General features: G+C 41.0%; 1 long non-coding RNA gene across 1 annotated transcript; it reads right to left on the reverse strand.

Annotated features, from left to right (window-relative positions):
- Positions 1-1,552: 1,552 nt before the first annotated feature.
- On the reverse strand, positions 1,553-12,526 carry LOC113746086 (uncharacterized). The gene is made up of 4 exons (XR_003462584.1): positions 12,376-12,526; positions 12,112-12,200; positions 5,615-5,792; positions 1,553-1,768 (listed from the first exon to the last, which is right to left on the reverse strand). It is a non-coding gene; the product is annotated as an uncharacterized LOC113746086 (long non-coding RNA).
- Between the last annotated feature and the right edge of the window lie 7,763 nt (positions 12,527-20,289).

Consider the following 20,289-nt stretch of genomic DNA (forward strand, 5'->3'; position numbering starts at 1 on the left):
ATAGGGGACGTATAAACCATTCGCATGAGTGTGTGTTGGTATGTGCATGCACATATGGCTCATTATTAATGCATGTGTGTGTTTCCATGGAAAAAGGCCAGTCCTCATGCTGCATACAGCATTCCTGTGTGTTCTGTTCCGTGCCCGTGCGAATGCTCATCCTCTATTGTGCTTTACAATATGGTGATAAATATGTATGATATGAGTGTGTGTCTGTGTGCGATGGTGTGTGAATGTGATTGTTGAATTACTCTAAAGTGGCTCATTTGAGGTGTGAGTGGTGAGTGAAGGCATTCTGATGTGAAACCAACACAGCGTGGACGGAATACAATCGACTTCTGCATACAAACAATGCAGAGCATGTCCTGTAAATACACATCAGCACGTATAGATGCCTTTGTATCATACATACTGCAGATTTCTCCACAGGTCAGTATGTGAGCTCACTGTGAGTCTGTCAGTCCATCAATGTGACTGCCAAAGGGCTGTGCTGCTGATGAGGGCTTTCTATACATGCAGGGTGAATAATTCCTACTTAGCTGGCTACACGCTGCGCCCACCGGGTCGTGAAAGTCACTTTGTGTCACAGTAATTGGCGGGGCGATCCGCCGCATGGTGATTAGGCAGCTCACCGTTGCTAAAGACGTCTGTGTATCCAAGAGAAATCACAAAGGCGGCAGCTGCGGTGGAACAAGGTGTCCCACCAGTTGAACACATATTGTTATAGAACATACTCAGTGTAGGCATATTCATATAAAAACAGTACATTTGGTGAGGCAGTAAATCTCAGTCCACATATTTTCTGTTAAGTCGTGTAGGTGTCTGAGCGTATGAGCAGAGGAGGAAATGGTGAGAATTTACTGAGGGAACTCTTCTCTTTCTCTTCCATAGGCTCATGAATGTGAGAACATATTTTGAGCAAGGGGTGCTGCCATGGAAACGTTTGCGTACACATACACCCACACCTGTATCATAAACTACTGACAGATTATGAGGTTAATTTTCTTGGTTAAATTGGAAATAATATTACAGCACTGTAGCACAGTGGCTCAGAGGGCCCTATGCCACCAGGCAAGGCTGCAGCATGTTACAGGTGTGCCAGCAGAGTTGATCATGGCCGTTCTAGACATTCCACCCAAAGCACCACACTGTGTTTCAGAAGCTTGTTGTGGCATCCGTCAAAAATAGATCCACAACGTCGAACAGCACAGAGCAGATCGAGCTGGCTGGAGGTGAAAGAGAAAAAACAAAGAGAATCCAGGCAACTTTCAAAATAAAGCACCCTGTGCCCACTATTTATCTCCATCTCACCTGACACATTTCAGATGGGGTATGAACGTGTGGAGAATGGACCCAAAACACCATCAAGGCCACAACGTCACAGAGCCATGCCCAGTGGGATCCAGAGGTAAGGAAACGGTTCCGCAACAACTGACCACATGATGAGCCACACACAAAGCATGAAGCAGTATAGTACTAACAAATGCAAACTTTATTACCACGCTTAATACTAAACTATACTCATTGCATGATGCGATACTTGAGTGGCAGCCTGTGTATCAGGAAAAGCAGCTTAAGTGTTCTTAGTGCTGAAGACGTCTCCACAGTCATTTAAATAAAAGTCCAGACACAAATCGACTATTTGAGCTTGCTGTGTCTCAAAAATCATCTCTGCTTCAGAACTCTGAGGTCAGCATTATTCTTTAAATTCAGTCCATTGTTTGAATAGCAGGAGATCGCTATGGGTGAACCAGTTCACATGCAGCATCTGAAATTAAGAAAGACGAGACAGCTGTATGAAAAACTGCTGCAGATCAGACCGCTGCTAACCAGAGGTGGACAGAGTACACAACTTCACTTCTTGAGTAAAAGTACAGATACTCCTTGTCAAATATTACTCCAATACAAGTAAAAGTAGCTTAGTCAAAATATTACTTAAGTAAAGTACTATAGTATTTGCTTAAAAAAATACTTAAGTAAAAATATCTCAGGAAATACAGGAAAGGAAAGTAGCGTCATTGTCATCATACAATACACTGATGCGATTCTGCTACAGACATGTTTATAGCTCAAAAATGAACAAATGAAGGCATGAAGCCTCCAAACTCAGACTAAGCTGTATTCATCTACAAATGACATTTCTATATATTGTAGTTACATTTGAACACATACTTATATCTTGCATCACAGACAAAAATCAGTCGGATAACCCACATCAAAGACAGCCGCACCTCACTGACTCTCTCTCTCTATTGTATGGCATGACGTAGTACAGGTACTGTAATAGCTAAAAAAAAAAGTAATGTATTGGAGTAAAAAGTACAATATTTGTCCTTCAAATGTAGTGGAGTGAAAGTTAAAGTATCCCCCAAAAATAATACTTAAGTAAAGTACAGATACTCAAAAACTGTACTTCAGTACAGTACTCAAGTAAATTTACTTACTGTCCACTACTGCTGCTAACACTTGAAGCTACTACTAGACGGCCTTCCACTTCCACGGCTAGGTTGTATTTCAACAGTAAATTGCACCTAAATATATTAACTGAAGTTTTACTTTCATTATTATTTTGTCTAGCAATAAATGGAAAAGTGTGTAAAATGACATCAGACTAAACTTGTCGCATTTTGTTCGTTTTTAATCTTTGAACACCATAAGTGACTACATTTGGTATAGTTGAAATATGAATATATAATGCAAAACACACACTGACACACACACACACAGCTCCAAGCCTGGTGGTTATCAAAAGGTCTGTCACTGAAGGTGTGCACAGTGACTTTACAAGTGCAGTGATGAGCAGCAGTGATCTGATGTGTCAGCAGGAAGATGCCACCTGCTTGTTAGTCAATCTGCAAGAAGCATAGGCGACACACACACACACACACACACACACACACACACGATAAAAAAAAGACTAAAGTTTAGTGTTATTCCTTTTCTTGCCAGGATCGAGAGAAATAAAACAGGCACATCTAAAATACTTTTAGTTTGGGCCACTGAATATATTTTTTGAAAAAGTCCAACTACACTTAATCATGTCAAGAGTTTATCGCCTTGGTGCAGAGTTTAGCAGAGTGATGTAGTATGATGGGAAAAAAAAAAAGTGTTCGTGAGCCTGCTGGTTCTGGAACGGAGATACCTGTAGCGCCTACCAGAGGGGAGGAAGGCAAACAGTCTGGGTGACCTGGGTGAGAGCTGTCCTTGACAATATTGTGTCCTCCGCAGACACTGCTTACTCTGGCCTCAGTGGTGGGGTGAGGTGAACCTGTGATGCTCTGGGCAGTTTTCACCACCATCTGCAGTGCTTTCTAGTCTGAGGCGGAGCCGCATCAGACTGTGATGAAGCTGGTTAGAATGCTCTCAATGGTGCAGCAGTAGATGTTCAGTGGAAGCGAGCCCTCTTAACCAGGGTTTAAGGTATTAAGGGTCCATGAAAGGTCTTCAGAGATGTGGACATAAACTTGAAGCTGGAAACACGCTCATCCTCTGTTCTGTTGATACGAACCTGTGTCCACAATGATCTCTTTGGTCTTCTTGCTTTTGATGGCCAGGTTGTTACTGATGCACCAGGTCATTAGGTGCTGAACTTCCTCCCAGGACTGAACAGTTATGATTAGGGATGGGAACCGGTTCCGTGTGTTTCAATTCCACGGAATCGTTTGGCAGTTTATCTAACGATTCTCTTATCGATTCCAGAAAGCACGAATTACGTCGCGTAACTTCCGCAAGAAGTAACGCACGCTCGATTCCAGCAAGCACGACAAATTACGCCATGTAACTTACGCAAGTTTCACACGTGCAGTGCTGTTATGGCTGTCGCCGTTTCGCCCTGCGTATATATGTGTGTGTGTAGTGTATGTTTTCCCACTATAGGTAAATTCAGGTGTGCGGTTCCCGGTCCCTGGTTGTCCCCAAACTGGAGTAGGCGGGGACAACACGTTCGGCAGCTGAGCAGGGCCAGGATTGGTGCGGCATGATTTCCGCGCCACCTATAAGAGCGCCCCCGCAGCAGCATCACCGAGATTTAAACCACAGCCGCCCGAGCATCGTGGCGGCTTCACTTGTTTGTGTGGTGTTTGTGAGCTTGCCTCGTTTGTTAGTATTCGTAACTGTGGAGGATAGAGTATTGAATTGTTGGGACTGGGCAGGGATTAGTTTAGATATATATACTGATCACACTAGAGTGTATTTCTGTTAGCCCCATTAGTTTAGAGGTGTTGTTTTGGTGTGTTTTTGTTATTTAGAGTTGGACTACGTTAGTGAGGTTTTTCTTTCTCGTTTTGAGTTTCTAGTTAGATAATAGGCTCTGTTTAGAGTCCTTCTTTTGTTATATTGGTTTGTTCGTTTAACAGCACTTGCTCGCCCTTAGTTCCCTTTTGCCTCACCTCCTTTTGTTAAAACAATCTAAAAACTTTTATTTAATAAAATATCCTTTGTTTATTAACCTTAAAATCTGTTTTTTATGTTACTTCTTTCATACCCCTTTACCTGGTCGTAACAAGTGCAATCAGTAGTAAACAATGTCACCCACTCGGTTCAAACGCTCCAAAGTTTGGCTGCATTTTACCAAAACAGACGGCAACAGGGCGACTTGCAATCATTGCAAAGTGGAGATAACAGTGTCGGGAGGGAACACGATGAACATGCAGAAACATTTGCGCACACAACATGCAATATTTTTAAATGAATGTCGTGTTTTTGACACGCTTCAGACTGGAGATGAATCTCCACCTAGCAGCAGCGGCAGCAGCCAGGCTATGACCTCTGACCTCTGTGGTTACTACAGAAGGTACGGAAGGTAAATAACACACTGCCTACCATGTTAGCGCCTTGTGCTTCTTTGTAAAACATGCTATAACAGTTACATTAAACGAATGCCTTCTGCATTAGATTTAGAAGATGACCATGACGAGAGAGAGAGAGTCTGGCTGGCTCAGAGGCTGGCAGCTGTACTAGTACTCGCTCCAGTTCACTACCTCCTCTAGATGATGCTGATCAAACTGTTTGTTCTCCTTTTTTTTCCAAATGAGAATCGATAAGAGAATCGATAAGAATCGAATCGTTTCGCAGAATTGATAATGGAATCGGAATCCTAAAAATCTTATCAATTCCCATCCCTAGTTATGATGGTAATTTCCGATGTTTCTAGGTTTGCTCAAAACACTTGTGCATGTCCGATCCTTGCCTGTGTGCAAGTGCCACTTCAAGTTTATCAGAGTGCTTCTGTTTCAGATGTCTTGAGATTTTTACGAAAGGCTTCTCACAGAAAAGGCAGTAATTCTTCGTATCATAGATTCACTGATGTCCATTGTTTGACGAAATTTTGACTTGAATATCAGGTTCTTGAAGGTTTTCATCATTGACAATGTGAGCAATTGCCTTTGCAAGGTTTTTCAGGGTGGTTTTCTCCGGATTACTTTCTTGTTATTACTTGTTATTTTGCTTCTTTATCTGACATTTCAAGGGAAAGGGATATCTGTTGCTCAGTGGCCTATAATACATAGCATAGCTTGTTAGTTACTTTGCAAATAATAAAATAACTGTGAAATTTGATACTAGCTTATCATAGGCATGTTTCACCAACTCATTATGTAATTAAAATTCTAATTACCATCATATACATAGACAGTTCTTCTTTAGTGGGAGAAGATGAGTCCATCATTTTGATTCTTTGTCTTTTGCCTTATCGATGGTGGTTTTCCTTGGATTATCTCATTTTCTGTGGCTTCTTCTGCTTGTTGTTCTTCGTCTGACATTTCCAGGAAAAGGGACATCTGTTGCTCAGTTGTCTGAAATACAGAAGCATCAATTATTTCTTATTATGAAAATAATAATAGAATTATCATTTTGCATTTTTCACCACCTCTTGATATGTGATTAAAACCCACATTACCATTTCAAACACAAGTGGTTTCAGATCATGGTCAGTAATCTCAGGCTGATCACAGGCAATACTTTCTGTTATATCCTTCTCATCTGGTGTTTTCTGTGTGCGTTCTGTCCTGTGACACACACAGCATGAGTCCACATATGAAGTGCCTGCTGTGGTATATCTTTTACTGACAATTCCTGTTATGTTTATCTTTCCCATGCCTCTTTCTGTTTTCTAGTAATTTTAGAATGAATAACCAATATGCTACTAAAATCCATAACAATAGTTAGTGAATGTGTTTTATCAAATCAAATCAAATCAAATTTTATTTGTATAGCCCAAAGTCACAAAGTACATTTGCCTCAGAGGGCTTTACAATCTGTACAGGGAGTGACACCCTCTGTCCTTAGACCCTCGGTTCGAGTGAGGAAAAACTTGCCCACAAAAAACCTTTAACAGGGAAAAAAGGTGGAAGAAACCTCAGGAAGAGCCACAGAGGAGGGATCCCTCTCCCAGGACGGACAGACGTGCAATGGATGTCACATGTACAGAACAAATCAACACAAACATATTGTGCAATTACAATGAATGATAAAATGATTACAGTAGCAGTGGAACCTGTGATAGAGATAGAGAGACACAGATGCACAGTGGCACCAAATTATCAACTAACTATAAACTGTAATTTTGTAATGTAATGTTTTCAGTGAGAGTTTTCAGTAAGGTAGCTGTGACTGCATCTTCAACCGATACCGTGCCTGACTAGGCATAACCCTGAAAAGACCCTGAAAGACACAGACAGAGACAGACACAGAGAGAGAGGGAGGAAGAGAGACTGAGAGGGGAGGGGAGGGAGGGGGAGTCCCCCGGCAGTCTAATCCTATGGCAGCATAACTAAGGGATGACCTGAGCCAGCCCTAACTATAGGCTTTATCAAAAAGGAAAGTCTTAAGTCTACTCTTAAAGGTGTTGACCGTGTCTGCCTCCTGAACCCAGAAAGGTAGTTTGTTCCACAGAAGAGGAGCCTGATAGCTGAAAGCTCTGGCTCCCAATCTACTTTTGGAGACTATAGGAACCACAAGGAACCCAGCGTCCTGAGAGCGCAGTGTTTGAGAGGGATAGTAAGGTATTATGAGCTCTTTTAGATACGATGGTGCCTGACCATGAAGAGCTTTGTACCGTATTTTCCGGATTATAAGTCGCACTAGCCAAAAAATGCATAATAAAGAAAGAAAAAACATATATAAGTCGCACTGGAGTATATTTTTTGGGAAAATTTATTGGATAAAATCCAACACCAAGAACAGACAGTCATCTTGAAAGGCAATTTAAAATAAAAATAGAATAGAGAACAACAGGCTGAATAAGTGTACGGTATGCTAACGTTACATGACGCATAAACAATGAACTGAGAGCCTGGTATGTTAACGTAACATATTAAGAGTTATTCAGATAACTATAGCATAAAGAACATGCTAACAAGTTTACCAAACCATCAGTGTCACTCCAAATCACTAAATCCAATGAAATCTTCATTCTCGGTGTCACTTTTAAACAACTCCCCCAACTCTGGAGGTAGATGATGCGCCGCGCTTCCTCTTCTACGTCGCTTCCTCTTCTAACTCCAAACTTTCTTTCTGCTGCTCGATTACTGTTTTCGGCTGCATATTTCACTACTTGCAGCTTGTAATCTACAGAATATGATTTTCTTTTCGGTGCCATTTTTGTTCAGCCCTTCTCAGTTGTTTTTACAAGTTAGCACCAATGTTGAAATTATCAACACAGGCCTAGAGCGCCCTCTTGTGGTTTAGTGTGAAAATAACATGTGAAATGATATATAAAATGTGTTAATAATTTCACACATAAGTCGCACCCCCGGCTAAACTATGAAAAAAACTGCAATTTATAATCCAAAAAATACGGTAAGTAAGGAGAAGAATTTAAAATTCTATTCTAGATTTAACAGGAAGCCAAAATGGGAGAGATGTGATCTCTGATCTTGGTTCCTGTCAGAACACGTGCAGCAGCATTCTGAATTAACTGCAAAGTCCTAAGAGACTTATTAGAGCAGCCTGATAACAAAGAGTTACAATAGTCCAGCCTTGAAGTAACAAATGCGTGGACTAGTTTTTCTGCATCCGCCTGAGAGACAATGCGTCTGATTTTAGCGATGTTACGTAAGTGGAAGAATGCAGTCCTCGAAATTTGTTTTATGTGGACGTTAAAGGACAAATCCTGATCAAAAACAACTCCAAGATTCTTTACAGTGGAGCTGGAGGCCAGGGTGATCCCATCTAAAGTAACTAAGTCTCTAGAAAGAGAGTTTCTGAGGTGTTTGGGTCCAATTACAAGAACTTCAGTTTTGTCTGAATTGAACATCAGAAAATTGTAGGTCATCCAACTTTTTATATCCTTAAGGCATGCTTGGAGTTTAGTTAACTGATTGGTTGCATCAGGCTTGATCGATAAATATAATTGGGTGTCGTCAGCATAACAATGGAAATTAATGGAGTGATTCCCAATTATGTTCCGTAAAGGAAACATATACGTATAAACTGAATAGAAGTGCTATGATGCACTCTAAATCCTGACTGAAAATCCTCAAATAGACTATTGTTATGGAGAAAGTCACACAGCTGATTAGCTACAGCTTTCTCAAGTATCTTAGACAGAAAGGGAAGGTTTGATATCGGTCTGTAGTTGGCTAAGACCTCTGGGTCTAGAGTGGGCTTTTTAAGAAGAGGTTTAATTACAGCTACCTTAAAGGACTGTGGTACATATCCTGATAATAAAGACAGATTAATCGTATCCAATAAAGAATTATTAACTACAGGTAAAACAGCCTTGATATCAGTGCATGCAGCCAGGTTACTTATGGGTAAAAGTTAAACGTAAAAGTAAAAGCAGGTAAAAGTTTAGCTATTCTTGTTTATCTAATAGTATTTATAAATGACAGTCCACTGTTCATGAGGTACACATGTATAGGTTTGTGTGTGTGTGTGTGTGTGTGTGTGTGTGTGTGTGTGCAGAGGCTTGTATCCATGTCTTCCCGCTCTTATTGAACACAGGCTAAAGGTCTTTTGTCTGGCTGCAGACATTTCCACAGTGCATTTTGTCATTCTCCCTGTCGCTCTGTGCTACGGGTTATGTTTGGACAGGTTAATTGGTCGAGATTGATTTTTCACCCTCTAGGGTAATAACACACACACACACACACACACACACACACACACACACACATATAGATCTTCACAGACATTAATCTTCTGGTTACAAATGCTAATAGCATTGCTGATATCCATGTCTATCGGTTATTTAGCTTCATACTTGTCATGAAAACACACACACACACACACACACACACACACACTCAGAGGTGTGAATGGCCCTGTTTGTTGTTTGTTGATTGTCATGTTGGCAACCTCTTATTTGGAGGAAGTCGATGTTTGGAGACAGATTTTCAATAACATCTCTCCATATGAATGCATGAGTGTGTGGATGTGTGAGTGTGGGATCATGGACGTCGAGTAAATTTACCAAACTTTTCTTTTTTTCACTGTCAATACTGATCATGTAAATATATTTACCCTCTACAGTGCATTAAATATAAACAGCTGCATGTGTGAATTGATGGTAATGAAACATGTCAAAGGTCTATGACAGGAGTTATGGGGAAGCAGAATGATGATTTTGTCTTTTTCTGTGAGTACAGTAGGTGGCGCTATAATCATCCAGGCTACAGGTATAAGGATAGGAAGCTGTTGACGTCAGGTGTTGTTTGACCCCAGAAGGGCAAACAGTTTTTGACCACTAGAGCGCAAAGTTTAAAAGCTCAGCGTTTGGTTTAATGAATGGACTTAATGAATAAGTTGATCCTGTGTCAAACCCTCAGTAGCTTAGTAATGGACGAAGCTTTTAACAGGTCAAATTAATGTAAAGTGCTGATGACTGATGACCACCTGAATGAAAAGAGCTGGTACATATATACAGTGTGTGGTTATTATTTTATTTCAACATTTACTTTGTATATCATGTTTCTAGAGTAGCCCAGAATGGATAAACTAAGCACTGGTTCTAGATTTTTGGATTTTCTCTATATTTAGCCATCATAGTTTCTCCTTCATGCTGGGAAGGAGCAGGTGAGGCAAGACAACCGCACCAATAAGTTACTCTTTAATTGTGCTACAACTGATACTTTTGTAGTAAGACCGATCAAAAAAAAAAATCTGCATGTAATTTAGAGTGACTTCAAACATCTGTGTGGGTGTTTATGACCAGAAATCTACATCTGACATGTGTCTTAAAGCAGTAGATTGTGTCTTCAAGCTGCTTTTAACAGACTTTTAAAAACAATGGTAAAGGCAGCAGATGGAAAGCTCTGCTGAAATGAAAAAAACGTTGTTTGCAGCAGAATGTAATTTCTCGGAAACAGCCGAGGAAGCAGGGCCAAATAAATATATTTCTTTTTAAGAGCATAATAAGACAGTGGAGCGGTCAGCTATTTGATCTTTCGGTTCAGTTGCTGAGCAGGATTTGAAGCTGCCGCTGGAGGCTTGGCTACATTAAAGTGGAACTGTGTACCCATGCTTGTAATTTAGTTTGAGTATGGGAATACTGCTGCGGAATAAAGAGAGTGAAAATATTATCTTTTTTTTTTTTTTTCAGTCCCATTTCCCTCTGTGTATTATTCATGTTTTCGCTGTATCCTCGCTCTCTCACCCCTGGATCTCTGAAATCTTTTCTTCTCTTTCCATCTGCCAGTTTCTATCCATCTCACTCTTCTCTCTCTCTTGTCTCTGTGTCCATCTGTCCCTTCTTCCTCGTCTTCCATCATTGTTTTTTTTTCTCTATTTTTGCTCCATATCTTATCTTCCCTCATTCCTGAAAAAAACCTTTTATTAAAATGAGATTTCATAAGAAAATGATTAGCGTTATCAGCCGTAAAGTAATATTCACATCACTGTAACAATGTGTCTTTTCATTTATTAAATGTCCTGTGTAGAAAGATGAAATCATGTAGATACACAAAACAGATGGAGGCTCAATCAAACAAAAGACTTTTTCATAAAAAAACAATGTGTGGATACTTACTGTCTAACGATCACATTTTCTTTCTCATAAAACATCTGCAAATTTTATTTCTAAATTGTGCAACCGTTCTTGGAAACTTACAGTCCACTTCTTTACTGACGTCGTTGGAATGCTGACATTTCCTTTGTGCAGGTGGCAGAATAGAAAAGTAACATGGCAGGGACCCACTCAATAAAGTCTAATGCGAAAGCATTAAATAGACCCAATGATCCACCTGTGGATGCTTTATACTCAACTTGATCTAGATGTGAAAAGTGTGTATGAAGGTGCAGTACCAGCAGGAAATGACAATGGCAGAAGCAACAGACAAACATACTGTAATACAACTCAAGACTAACTCCGGAACTCTAGCGTTTCAGAAGTGGAGCGCCTTGGCCCCTCAGCCTTTGTTAATTTGCTTTTTTTCTGGTTTAGGTACTTCTAAACATGTAAATATGCTATGTAGTTACTTTGTCTCGCTTTTGGATGTTTTTATGACTGGCAGTTTGCATGGGGGTGTTTTATTTTGAAAATCAACTGGATTCTCTATGCTGTTTCTGTGTCTGGCTTCCGGCCAGCTCGAGCTGCTCTGTGCAGATTGACGCGGGCTGCTTGCTGCGTCTGTCAAAACCAGAACAGCCTTGTATTCCCAGAGGAGCCATGCAGAGGCCTGCTTCTAGGACGTTTTTGTATTTACAGCACAGTTCTTTATGCTGTGTATGCGTTTTCAAATTGGCAAATGTGTTTCTTAGAAAGCTCCCATATGGAGTTTTGGACAACTAGTACCATTATAGAGAAATGCACTAGGACACACATGCATGGGGTTGAAGCAATAAAAACCCCTGCCAAATGGTTTTACAATATTCCACTGTTATACAAGTGGCATACATAAATACACTGCAAATCTGTAGAAATGGTGGGGATGGCCTTTTGGCCATGACAGCCTTTCCAGATGGCTACTTTCTGAGTTCTCTTTCAGTCATACTCTGAGAAAAAGGAAATGATTCCTGTAAAAATGTTTTATTGGTGAAGCTGTAGCAGGCTTGTATAGCTTGCCTCTGTGTTCTTTTGTGACTTTGTTTGAGTCTCTACAACAAAGACAGTGTGCACACACTGATCAGTACCAATCACATTATGACAGAAATGCCAGGTATTCTGGAATTTACCTTTCAGTTGCAGTGCCTTCAGCTCTCTTGCCCACTTTTCCCTCACCTGTCCACTAGAGGTCCTCGGCGTGTTTCTCTGCCTGGTACACCTGTAATTCATTACCTTGTCAGCCAGTGTTCTGTGCTGCCTGTCTCACCAGCTGTGCCTCATTAATAATTACTTTCTTTGTGTCTGCAGTCACTGTTTTACCGGGATCAGTTTCACATGGCTTAAACAGTCTTTGTGTTGTTGCTATTCTTGTTCTTGCCTACAGTATATCCTACCTCCATGTTGTCCATGTGTTACTTTCAGGATGATGAAACAACCTGCTTCTGATTAATTTATGTGAGGCGCAAGGTATCCTTAGTCTGTAAAAGGGGAAAAACTAAGTTGCTCTGTTGCTTTATGACTAATTAGCATTTCTCACTAAAAATATTGATGCCAGATGAGCTGACAAACTGATATTGTCAAGCAACACCATGACACAGTCCAAAACAATACTTGACTTAACAATGTGTGGTAGAACAGTTGATACTGTGTTGAATGTTGCAGGCAGACCAGAGTTTGGAAATGGGAAAACACTGTCAGACTTTCAGAAACTGTGAGAACTTAATTAGACAGGAAATGGAGAGAATGTATGTGAACACACTGGCCAGACAACTTTGAAAAGAACAGACAAAACAAAGTGTGAGAAAGGAAAGCGAAGTATAAGGTGACAGAAAGGATGAGCTGCAGGAAGGAAGAAGAAAGAGGTGTGAAAGAGAACTTTGAGAGAAGAGGCATGACAGGAGGTGCTTCCACTGAGTTCTTCCCCTTTTCTTGAAGGTGCTAGGAGTGAGTAGGTGAAGTCTTTGGGTGAAATGAAATCCTCCAGAATGATGGATGACCTGTTAGTTTAGTGCGTGTTGGGTGGCTTCTCATTTTTCTGTTTTAGGCCACCTCTGTCCTCTGTCCTACTGCCTGTGGCCCAGAAATCGTAACAGGATCTTGAACGTCTCAAATTTCCAAAAGTGTTCTGTTTGTATTCATAAACTGTAACATCATGAGATGGGATACAATGAATGACAGCAAGTTTGGTCATGCTTAAATTGCGAATACAATGTGCAAACTGCTGCTAATATCAACATTTTATCAACTAGAGCATTTTCTTGCATTCAGCACCAATTTGCTCAATTTCATGTTGTCATATAGTGGTCAGTTGCCCGTTATGTAGTCTGCAAACTTCATTGCAAAGGTATAGTCCTGTGACAATTGGGGCTGTAGGCTACATTTGAGATCAGTTTCATGTTGTCATTTCTTACAGGGACTGAAAATGAAATGTTTGCAGGCAAAAGGCACATAGCCATAAAAGTCTGGGAGTGAGTTGCTAAATTTTTATATAGTGTGTGATACTATATTTTGCTAACCCATTTTTTTGTGAAACCCATTTTTATGTCTGCTTATCATACTGTTGGATAACTGTCACTCTTGCTTGTGTTGGGATGCCCTGCACCTAGGACAGTGGAGGGAGTGGCTACATGCCATCCATGAGGCCATCGTTGGGAGTCCCCACCCATCATCATTGATCATCATTCAGCAGAAACCTTGGCAAACATGGATGCTGTGACCTCTTGCAGTAAATAAGCACCCAGTGAGGCTGCCTGGCCTACAGATACCTGGTCTCCCATCCAGCAAATAAAGAAGGTGCTTCCGGGTGCTGTAATTAAATTTTGTCCGAAATCATAACTGCTCAAGATCCTTCTCATACAGAGCAGGTCTAGAACACCATCCGTTATAATAGTATTAACAAAGATCCAACAATTCCCACCATGGGCAGGCACTTGGTGACATTGCCAACAAGAAACTCCCTTGTAATAGGCAGAAGTCTTGAACACAACCTGGCTTAGTTTAATCAAAGGATAGCTTTGATTAAACTAGAGTTGCTCTGTTGCAACAGGGAAACGACAAACTGATTGAGGTGCTACGAGGCAAAATTACTGTTTTTTCAATGAGGTCCGGTGGCTTTAACAAAACAACAAAAAGGATCTCATTCTTTATAATGGAATATAATGAGGTCCAGGTTGAAAAATACCAAAAGCATTCTTCATGAGTGCACCATCACAGCTTTATTTCATCTAAAATCAACAATCACTTCCTTGGTTTTACTGATGTTGGGCAGTAGGTTGTTTTCTGTGCACAACTCTGCAAGACTGATTTTACTCCCAATATGAATTCTCATTATATATTTTGTAGTCGAGCCAATGATTGTGTAGTCATCCACTTGACAACATAGTTCACTAGATGTAGATGGGTTGCAGTCATAAGTGTACAGCGTGAACAAGAGGTGACTGAGCACAGAATCCTGTGGGGGTCCAATGTTCAACACCAATGGAGGAGGTGTGACCGCCAGTCCAAACTGTCTGGGCAACTTGGCAGTGCCCAGAAGGTGAACTGGCACCCCTCCAGCTACCAGTCCACCTTCCATACTTTAGTCCATGCTGCACTTGAACCGGCCACCCTCCAGTTCCCAAGCCAAGTCCCTATCGATTGTCTCAGGACCTGCCATGGAATACATGTGACACTGTGCTTCTGAGGGGGTTAACAACCAAGAATTTACCTCTTCTGAATTTGCTATTCCAATTCGAAACCACAAAGGCAGTGAGTACTGGCCAATCAGTGATGGATGTCACATCCTCCTCATCCCCATTTCCTCTATGGAGCGTTCGGGGCAGTCCATGACGGAGCTGGCCTTTTTGATCTGTTTGGTGTTACGCTCAAACCCCACCAGACTCATCTGCGGCGCCTCAATGTATCAAACCCCACCGGCTGCGCTGTGGTCCGTTTCAGACACATCCCAGAAGCCTCTCTGCGCTCGGCTACACATTGAATATGCATCTGTTGTATTTTTGACGCTTGGCGCGAGCAGCACACATCAGTTTACACAGACCTCCTCGATCAGGTATAAGCGAAGCACAGAAAAAGCAAAGCTGGTTGATTTTCAAAATAAAATACCCCATGCAAACTGCATTAAAAACAAACAAAAAAAGAAACTAATTAACTAGCATATTTACACATGTAGAAGCATATTTAGAAGAGCATACACCGGGAAAATTGCCAAATCTGAGCAAGTAAACAAAGTCTGAAGTCGAGTGGAGGACGGACCAAACACGCAATGCTCACACGACGCACCGCAGACAGGCCTGGTGGGGTTTTGGTGTTACTCAATACATCTTTCGCATGGCATAAAGTCCTAGGCTCACAAAATGAACCATAGTGTAGGTACAGAAAAAGTCTTAAGTATTATTTTTATATATTTTATTTGAATATATCTTTGTATGTTATATTTCTCATGTCACAATTTTAATTGTGCTTAATTCTTATTTTGGCGATTACTTAAACTTATTTTACCAACTCACCTCCTTCTCTTTTCTCTAAACACACATCTACACCTGCATCTCTCACTGCACACACACCTCCTTGCCTCGCCTCTTGCTGTCTTCACAGCTGCAGGTGAGCCCCGTGTGGAGAAGGCTTGTTGGTAATAACGTAGCCAACCAGAACCAACGTGGTACCAAATGACGTCAGCACCAACCAGCTGTGTTCACTGTTGTGGTCCGGGCTTGGAAAATAAACACTGTGTCTTATATACAATATAACACTTCTCTCTATGTTATAACTTTTGTACTTTACCATCAAATACATAATTAACAGATGTCATACACGAACACGTGGCATTGATTCTATTGACAGTCCTAGAATGGGGGAATGGCCTCATTGTCTTGATGTGCAATGTCACTGAGGATGTCTTTTTCCAGACTGATGCGGTTCACCATCTCCAGACCAGTCTGTGCACTCTTTAAAACAGTTCCTGCAGAGTTGCTGTATCTTTTGCACTCTGTCACTTTATTATTATTTTTTTTCTCCTGCTGTACCTCTCCACTCCCATCATCCTGCCTGTTGTTTCTGTAATTATCCTGCTCTGCATCCCTCTGCATTTTTCCTGCCACCCACTTCCATTTCCCTCACCTCTCCTACACCGGCTGGTACACTTGGACCTCTCCTGGACTTTGACTTGCATTTCAAGCCACACACAGTTGTCTGTTTTACTCTGAGGCTGGCTGAAGTGAGCAGGTTGTTACTTTACTGACACACTCTCTACATTCTCATCTGAATGAAGCCATATATTTGCAGGCAGCAAACACAAAATGGTCGCCATGAAATGGCAGCAAGGGGACAAAGTGACACGCTGATTTAAAGTACAGGATTCTATTGTGGCTTTATACTGTTTTTTTATGTAGACATGTTGAATCACTTGTGAGGCCTGGACTTTGGTAAGTAAGTTGTGTATCCCAGCTTGTTATCATTTCTCTCCCCCATTGCCTCTGTAAAGGTGAGAACAGGAAGGAACATCTTCCAAAAATATGAAATGCTTCAAAAAAGTGCATTATTCTGTCTCAAAATATGCCACAACGGCATGAGACACAGAGCTATGACGCTGTATGTGAACACACTGGTCAGACGTCTTTGAAAAGAACAGACAAAACAAAGTGTGAGACAGGAAAGGGAAGTATAAGGTGACAGAAGGGATGAGCTGCAGGAAGGAAGAAGGAAGAGGTGCGAAAGAGAAACAGTCACTTTGGAGAAGAAGTATGACAGTTTTTTTTTCACAAGAGAGATGGGTACATGGGTTAAGAGAATACACTTTAGTCACCCACAATGAAATTTCCAATTATATTAGAAATTTGCAAAGTGATGCATGAAATATTATGGTTGGTATGGTTATGCCTGAAAATAGACCTTGCTTCATGTGACACAGTATAGAAACTTTCAGTTTCTTTTCTGTCGGAAAAAAACTATGACTGAAAAAGTTTTGTCAGTTGTCTCGGCTGTCAACAGTGTGGTCCCAGAGGAGCAACAGGGCAAATCTGCTGGTGAGGACCATGTGATAAGGAGCTTTGTGATGTTGTGATTACTCAGAAGAAGAACAGATATAGTCGGCCTAACCATGCTAGTGCTAGTCAGTCACCATAGCTTCCTTAATGCAAAACCCCACCAGGCATATCTCTGCACATCATGGCAGTAATGCCTTTTTGGTCCGTCCTCCACCCAACTTCAAACCCCACCAAGAGTGTTTAAGAAGCAAAGCATTGTGCCCACCAAGACTTTGTAAACTTACGCAGATTTGGTCATTTTTGATTCAAGTGCTTCTAAATATGTAAATATGCTACACAATTAAGTTGTTTCCATTGTAACCGTTTGCACATGGTGTTTTATTTTGAGTCTTTATGCCGTTTCTGACTTCCTGCCAGCTCGAGCTGATTTGTGCAGATCGTCTAAAATAGAACGGCTGCGTACTCTCTGTAGAGCCGAGACCAGCTTCTGAAACGGACCATGGCGATTCCAGGGTGTTGCAATCTTGACAGCCTTACAGTCAATGTACAACATCCTGTACAGCTGCTTCTATCTCATCAATGCTTGCTGCATTTTTATGACCATGTTTTTCACTAGTTTATATCCTCAGATGTATCCAACCATGGAAATGAGATTCCCATCCTTAATCCTTGTATATAAATCACTAGACAAGTCACAAGTTTTGTAGAAATTGAAGGTACAGTGTTCTGCTTCACGAATGACTGAGAACCACCAGCATATAATTTCAGTTTAGTTCAGCTACAGTGATTTCTGTCATTTTAGGTAGTCATCACTGATCAGAAATGGCATTTATAAGTCTTTAAGATTTAAACTGCCATCTGTGCCTCCTAAACAGATATATGTAGACAGCAAAATAAACCATATGGTCCAAAACACAGCCTGAATCACCGTTCTGGAAGTAATCATTCTCATGCTCAAGCACTTGGACATGTTGATCAGAACAGAAGAGTAATCTTAGGAATAATATTTGCGTGGTCCATCGCCCACCTGCAAATTTCTGAGTGTTTATTACTAGTGTGCTACTGGACTGGCATTACCACACCCACCATCATGCCTGTCCTCCTATTGGGATGCATTGTGAGTTACCAAGATACTAAAATGGCCACAGCTGAGGAAATAACTTGAGTGTGCCACAGAAAAAAAAGAAAGAAAAAAGACAAGTTCACTCTGTTCCACAACCTGCCGCGACATAAAAACAGAGCTCTCGTTTCTTGTCTTAACCTCGCCTTCTGAAAGCCAAAACATGAGAGAGGGAGGCTGAAAACAAGAGCAAGAGTTTTATGGACAGTGGTTCACTGACAGAGACACATTGGACAGTCTCCTCCACAGCTAGGAGCTGACAGTTCCAACACCGTACCTTCGAGCTGACAAATTGCCTCTTTCTCCCGTCACATGAACATCACAGTGCAAGACCAAGTCAGGTACTGAACCGGGGAAGGTGAAAGAGAAAAGAGGCTGCAAATTAGACAAACATAAAGGAACTGAGATTTTCCATCCGGACAGCTTTCCACTTTGTGCAGTTTCAGCATCATATTCATCATATTCTGTCTGTCTTCTGCATTTTTTTTTATTTTTTATTAACACGCTTCTGTACTTTGTTAGGGAGGTCTAGCAAGTGAGAACGACAATAACGACAACTACAAGTCCTGTAAAAAAAAAAAAAGTCAAAAGTCAAAGATGGTGGTTTTATGAGGAGAGTTCCCAAAATCTGACTCGTTGCATGTCTGTGTCTGTCTGCTTCTTTCTTCCACTCACTGCATGGTGGTAAAGATGGAGAAATGAAGAGGCAGACAGATGAAGGGAGCGAAAGTGAGTCTGGTCAGAGCATCCGGGGAAAGCAAACTTGGGAGGGAATGAGGTTGAAAGCTTTTGACAGAGACACATTGACCAGTCTGGTCCCAACTCAGCCTTCATACTTCTCTCTCTGTTTCTCCCTCTCTCTGACTTCAACACTACTTTTCTCTCCTGATAAATGGCTTCTTCTCTGCCTCAGTGACTGAAGATGCAGTGCCCTGTGTCTCACTGTGTATTTGTGCAATTATGTGCAAAAATATGCATTTAAACAGACCGTGGCGTGTTTGAGGATGTCTAGACGTCTGGACCTGCATCTGACAGATAATTATGTCGGCGCTCAGCAGTGTGTGTGTGTGTGTTTGTGTCTGCAAAAGCAGAACGGACAAATGACCCAGGCTGCATCCCACTGTGTGTGTGTGTGTGTGTGTTTGTGGACTGATGCTCATGCTTTATCTATCTGTACATTGTCTTACAGATGACAGTGAGCAGTAGGTGTTGTGTTCCACTGCAGACAGAGGAGTGGGATGTGAAGGCTGACTAAAGTCTGGAAAACATACATACTCCATTGCTTCTTCATATTCAGCATAGTGGACAAAGTCTGCTTTCCTGACGGTGTCAAATCATTAGTTCTTTTCTTTAGAGTATTGCCTTCAACAATCGATTACTTCATCCTCTTGGATCACCTTAGGCATGTTGTTGACATTCAGAGACAAGCCTCTGTCAGAATCAATAGTGTCCCTCTGCGCCCATCTCCTAAGGAGTACCACAGGGCTCCACATTAGGCCCCTTATGCTTCCTTTGGAATCTGTTTGCAAAAAAAAGCTAACCCCCTAAGCTTTGTTTTACAGATACATGTAACACAAAGCTGTACCTCCCACTGAAGCTGTATGATCCATGCAGTGTTAACCCCCTTTTAAACTGCATGAAGGATGTAAAATCCTGCATGGCAAAATTCTCCTTTCAGCTAAACCAGAATAAAACTAAGACTAAGTAGGAATAAGTGAAACTTTACATCCCACACAAAAAAATAAATAATTAAATGTAATCTTAGATCACTGGCAAAATCAAAGTCATTCCTGTTTGTTAAAGATTTGTAGACTACTTTTATTCAACTTGACTCAACTACTGCAGTTATCTATCTATCTATCTATCTATCTATCTATCTATCTATCTATCTATCTATCTATCTATCTATCTATCTATCTATCTATCTATATATCTATATATCTATCTATCTCATAATGCTCCCGAATGTGTGGTCTTCATAAAAAGCACCAGAGGACAGCACACCTTCAGTTATTATGACCTGATTTTTCTTTTTTTGTATTCATAAATAGATAAAAAGTTTTATTTCTCATTACAAGCTGACTTGATTCAAATGTGGACTGATGCTGGAGATGAACTATAAAATATTACTTTTCAGAATGAATAGACACTTTTGTTACTTTGGACATGAATGAAAACACACACAAACAAGCACACACACAGTAATG

The sequence above is a fragment of the Larimichthys crocea genome, chromosome I (genome assembly GCF_000972845.2).
Source record: "Larimichthys crocea isolate SSNF chromosome I, L_crocea_2.0, whole genome shotgun sequence".
In the NCBI taxonomy this organism is placed as follows: domain Eukaryota; kingdom Metazoa; phylum Chordata; class Actinopteri; family Sciaenidae; genus Larimichthys; species Larimichthys crocea.